This window comes from Lygodium microphyllum, chromosome 13 (genome assembly GCF_053477565.2).
Source record: "Lygodium microphyllum isolate KBCC chromosome 13, Lygodium_microphyllum_v1.1.10, whole genome shotgun sequence".
NCBI lineage: Eukaryota > Viridiplantae > Streptophyta > Polypodiopsida > Schizaeales > Lygodiaceae > Lygodium > Lygodium microphyllum.
Genome location: NC_141147.1, coordinates 132,218,256 through 132,224,571, shown reverse-complemented (window position 1 = coordinate 132,224,571; position 6,316 = coordinate 132,218,256).

Here is a 6,316-nt window from a genome sequence, read left to right as displayed (position 1 = left end):
ATAGAAATTAGTTATCAATATCACCTATTCAGTGCAACAACTCCTAGGAGTTGGCTTGACATCCGGGTTAAAAGTGGCTTGTCATTTTTTGGTGCGTTTTGCGGGAGCCAAGTGCGCTCGAATGGGTGATCAATTTTCCTAGGGTATTTAAATCCTAGGTGTTATTTATGAGTGAATACACAGTTTCTTTTCTAAGGGACTATTTTCCTAATTTGCCCCAGGAGTGCCAAAGAAGAGTGCTATATTGGGCGAGAGATACAGAGTTAGAAGAGGGAGGTGAATATTTTGGCCCTAAATTAACTGTGGACGTAGAGCAATTATCCTCTTGGAGTTGGGGTTACAACGATTGTGCACAAACCATAGTTCTACTAGCAACACATTTTAGGCTAATAAACGCAGTAGAGATAAATACAATTAGTGTATCGTACCACTTCGATTGGTATTATCGCAGCTCTTACCGAACCTTTAGAAGAGTGGTCTGGGATGATGTGCTGCCCTGGATACGTGTGTCTAGAGGTTTAAAATTTACTTTTGATACAAAAGATGTTAGAGAGGTTGCTGAAATCTTAGGCTTAATCCCCAAGCAAGAAGAAAAGTTGCCTTATGGGGAAATAGACCCAGAGTTGCCGACTATATTGAATCTTCTAAGCGGGCATACAAGCGAAAACCTAATTTTATAGCTTCAAATAAATCGTGCGTAATTTTGGAGTATGACAGTAAGAGTTAGTTTAGTAATCGTAGATGAATTCAGAAGAGAGACGGAGGCAGCAAAACAAAGCTAGAGATCAACGAGCTAGAGAACGAGCGGCGCGACAGGAGGCTTGGTTATTAGAAAGGCTTGAGAGGGTCAATGAATTACTGAACTTAGGGATAGACGCTGTGTCTAATTCAAACGTAGAATCCTTAGAACCTAACATATCATTTGATAGAACACCATCAAAGGAAAGTGAAGCAGCTTCATACCAGTGGGATCGAGTGGTTTCAAGCACTGATAGTGCCACTGAGGTAAAGAGTACACAAAGTGAGAGCGTGGAAAGTGAAGCTAATGCCACTATAGGGAGTAATGAATCTACAGTTAGTTCAAATTTAGAATCTACTTTTGGGTTAAATTACTTATTTAATGCACCAAAAGAACCCTTGTGGATAGATAGAGTGACAGATCTGGTATTACATTCTTTGTTTCATATTCCCCGTCAAAGAGAGCAATCAAGAGCCGTATATGACTTTGGACTAAGGTCCTTATTCAGAGAATCCAAGGGACCCGTGTGGTCTGACTCTATTTCAGATTTTGGACTAGGAACACTATTTAAGGAAACAATGGCTCGAAACCCAGTCAGATTAGCTGACTTTACGCAATTTGGGGGACTATGGGATGAAGATCCCGATGCCCATTCGCAAAGATTTGAGGTTACATGTGTCGCCAACGAGATAATAGACGACGACCAAAAGCTTCATATTTTCCCTGCAACATTAAAAGATGAAGCAGCGAGGTGGTATGGGAACTTGGATGCTCAACATAAAGGAACCTATGCTGCCTTATCAAGAGCTTTTCTCGAAAAATTTAGGCGACAAGGTTTTCAAGATAGATTGGCTCTGCAATTGGATTATTTATCCCAAGGGGCAGCTGAAAGTGTCGAACATTACATTGAGCGTATGGAGACAATTATACGAAAGATGAATCCAGCTCCTAACGATCCCACGCAAAAGCGTAAATTTATTGATGGGCTTAATCATGAAGTTCATCAGCATGTTAGTTTACAACGACCAGCCACACTAGCAGATGCTAAAACACATGCCAGATGGTGGGAAGAAGTGCAGCTTAGTCAACAACGACGGAGGGATTTATTCAAAGAACCTCGGATGGAATATCCGAGCACTTCAGGCGGGGTACCTAAGAACGTGTCTTATGTGACCGTTCCCTTAAATCCATCGGCAACTGCAAATTCCAATGTATCAAGTGTACCTTTAAATCGGTACACTTCAATTCCAGCCTATATGATGCAGACAGGTATGCCCTCTATGCCTCAACCTCAGTCCCCTCTTGATGAAGCAAAAGTAGCAGATATTATTGCAAAATCCTTGGGAAAGTTGAAGGAGGAAATCATGGGTGCAGTACAAGCACCCTTGAAAGAAATTTATTCAATAACAACACGAGGTTCTAATGCGCAACAGCCTTCGAGCAGCTCGACCTTAAACCCACCTAGATCAAATATCTGGTGTGGTAAGTGTCATGGTTATGGCCATGTGGCTACTGAATGTCCAACGCATTCGCGATTAATGCCTGATCATCCTCCATTTTGTACTTTTTGTCTAAAAACATGTCATTTAGAAACAAATTGTTGGCACAAGATCGGCCAACAACAACAACAAGATCGTTCGATGCAAACAAATTACAATTACATGGATCGTAATAATACTACTTATAAGATCGGGCCACCCAATCAACCTTTCAGGCCCCGTGGATTGCCTACCCAAGGCAGACCTCTAGTGCCACGAAACAATTATAATAGTGATGGAAACCGAGGAAGAAATTCTCATTTTAGAAGAAACAATGGTAACTTTCGTAACCCAATGGGCCAGAGTGGACAACAAAGGCCTAGAGGACCAGTAATTTGTTATCAATGCCAACAGGAAGGTCAAATAGCTACTTATTGTCCAAATGCACGAAAAAATCAGGACTATACTCCTCTTTGTAGGAGGTGTAGCGGTGAAGGGTATCATGAAGAGAATTGCCCTAAGCGAGAGGATAATAAAAATAATGATAGGGGTAAACAAGTTTCTAATGAACCCTCAACCTCATCCGCAAATTTAGTTGAAGTAGAAACAACAAGGTAAGAGATTGGGTTTAGGTCTAAATTCATACCACGTAGGGTGACCTTTAAGGCTGACCCCATGATTGGTGTTGTTACTAGAGCACAAAAGAAACAACAAAAGGAGCATGGTCTAGAGGAAGGAAGTCCCCAATCAAAAGAAGCCGTGAAGGATAAATCTAAGGACATAGATCCTAACATAGAGCTACCTAAATCGGATTCTCCTCAGCAGTCTTCAGACCATCCGTTATTGCCCGTGCCTCTAGCAAATCCTAAGATTCAGTTGGGGGTGGCTCCTTTTCCTGAAAGATTTGTACCGCCAAAAGAAGGGAGTAAAGAGCAAGCGGAAACAGTGAATAAGGCCTATGATCTTTGGGCAGCATTGGAAGAAATAAACTTAACAATTAATCTCAGGCAGTTGCTTGAAGTAGCGCCTATATGTCGAAGGCAGCTTTATCATAAGCTAGTTCGATGTAGGAGGAAAAGGATTGAGACTAACGCTTCTAAAGTAATTGCAAATGCATCCAAAAGGAGAACGACTAAGGAAGTAAAAATAGTAGATTTATTTGTGGATCCAGGAGCACCAGTTATAGACACTACCATCAATGGAGATTTGCTGAGTGAAGTACAATTGGATGGTGGTTCAGCAGTCAATTTAATGACAGACCAGACGATGCAAGAATTAGGTTTGAAGAATTTAGAAACTACTCATATAGTTTTACGTATGGCTGATCAAAGGAAAGTGACTCCTTTGGGGTTACTTCGCAACGTGAAATCTGTAATTGCTGGACTAGAATTTCATGTAAATTACTTAGTAGTTCGCTCATTGTCGAATATCTCTTCATATTCTGTGTTGCTGGGTCGACCTTGGTTGTACCAATCAAGGTGCACTCAGGATTGGTATAAAGGTTCAATTGTGATTGGTCCTCGAAGTGATAGGGTCAAGATTCAAGTTACCACAAAAGGGTTTTTGAGGGAGTCAGGAGATGAAATAGTTAGTGAGATGGATGAAAAGTCTAATAGTGAATTCTATGATTCAGAAGTAGAGAGGACCGATAACGAAGGGCCTTATGCTTGGTTATTTAAAACACAACGACCAGCAAAAGCAGAAAAATTAGAGGTTAATATTGTGCATCAGCCTAGCAAAGCAGAACAAGTGGGTATTGGTGAATATGCTGTTAATTTTTCATCAGACAATGATTCTGATAGTGATATTATTCGCTGGTTGTCTACCTCGAAAGATACAACCCTAGACTCTTTAATGGTTTCAGCAAAGGAGGATAAATATCCTGTGGATGTAATCCATGAATTCAATGATTTGAAAGATTCATTTTTTGATGCATGTCCTGGATTTGGTAAAAATGAGGAAGAAGGTGACCTTGGAGATGCATTTTTTGCATATAACAGATCAGAAATCTTTTCCCCTAATGACTTAGAAGAGGACGGGGAGAATGAGGCAGGAACATCAGACTTAGATGAAGTTTTAGTAAGCTCCTCTATGGAGAAAGTCAATACTATTGAGAATGATCATGACGAACGTGAGGAGAGTTTAGTTACAACATTTCCTTATGAGTTAGATATTCTGCCTTTTGGGTTCGAACAACTTCCAGTTGTTGCTAAAAGATCTTACTATCGTCAGCTAGAAACGAAAGAAAGAGAAAGAAGAAAAAGGAATGGTTGCAAACCTTTACAACAGCCGATATTATATGATGATAGAGATGACCCATCTCCAGCTTTACATAGATTTGCGCAGACTTTTAATGAATGCCATAGTAATTATGATAGGATAATCAATGATTTAAATGAGACTTTGGAAATAGAACGTGAGGCAGCAGTGACAGCTGTGAATGAAGCAATGAAGAAAATTGCGGAGTTACAAAAAGAAAAGTCAGAATTCCAATTTAGGGAGAGGCAGTATCTAGAAGAAATTTCACTTCTAGAGATGTATTTAGAAGAGCAAGAATCTAAATTAAAAAATGATGTACAACAAATGGAACGAATATCGCCTATTCCTAGGAAATGCTCAGTGGAATGTGGGCAAACAAATGAATTTTATACAAGAAGTAAACCTCTGGCTATTTCTGGAATTGGATTGCAAGAGAAAAACTCGACTACTGCTCCTTGGCTATATTATTCCCTTAAGCGCTCTATGAGCAGTAGACAAAAGCCGTATCATTATTTTAAAGGGTAGCTAGGGAGATATCATAGAAGGCAATTGCAAGTTTCATTCTTTATTGAGCTAACCTATTAATGGTTTAGTGGTTATTGGTTGCGTTCTGTGTAGGTTTAATGATTTTTGCAAATTTGTGAACCACTACGTGTTTATTCTCGTATTATTTTGGAGCCACCACATCAACATTCATAACAGGTTGTTTCATATCTAATCTATTTATTTATATTCGTTTGAAATAAAGGACAGTAACAATCTCTATAACTTGATTGAAATAATTTAGAGATTTCACAACCTAAGTAATTACAGAAGGAACATAAAACATTTAAAACATAAATACACTGAAAGATACATAAACAATTTAGTCTATATGAGAGTCTACTCACATGGGATGGGACTTAGTACCAGGGAGTGCTTAAAAGGGGGTGATGTGTGTGCATGGCATAGTGAATTCCATTGTATGGATGTCTAATTAGGAATCCAATCGAGTTTTCCTTGGACTTTTTGTCGCTTTTTAGCGATGTGGGGTAGCTGAATAACAAGGTTCTCTCCACGAAATTTTGACTAGGAGTAGAGTGGAAGAGAGGTGCTGAGCTGGTGAGTATCTTTGCTTGTCATTTGCCTAGGCAAGGTGACTGATATTATGTGCTAGATTAGATTCCTCGCGCGACGCTGTTGAGCTAAAATGTTTGAAAGTTCAATTTGGTGATGTATTCCTAGCCTTCTAGTCATTCCTATAAGTCACGAGATTCAAAACTAAAGTAATAATAATAAATTAATTTCGGGAGAGTCGATCTATTTATTCTTCTAAAAAGGCAAAGAATAAAAAGAAAAAGAAAGAAAAAAAAATGCCCTGAGACTGCAGGGTTGAAAAAAAAAAAACCAAAAGAAGATAACCATCGCCTCTGAGGTCCTGGTAGGCTGTAGGGATTTCCTTGACGGGTGCCCTGCGTCCAATGCCTTGCATCTCTTTGGGGTGGGACCTTTTGGGAAGGAGAATAAATATATATACTCTTTTGATTTTTTTTAAAAAAATCCAAAAACAAAACAAAGAAAAGTTATTCTTAAAAAAATCAGGAAAGTTTGGAGTTAGGGACCATTTACTGGTTGTTCTAGTAGAACATGGAGGGTTAGCAATTAAACCATAGGAGTCCTATTTGGTATTGTAGTATTAGATTGCCTTGTTTGGGTTCTTTGATAGGCATGGACCTTATCAGTGACGCTATTTCAGAAGCAATATTTCTAGTAGGATAGTAGTGTGGCAATTTATTGCCTAGAGGGATTATTGTTGTTTAGCGGCTCTAGACAGCTTCCTAGTTGGTATATTCTATGCAAT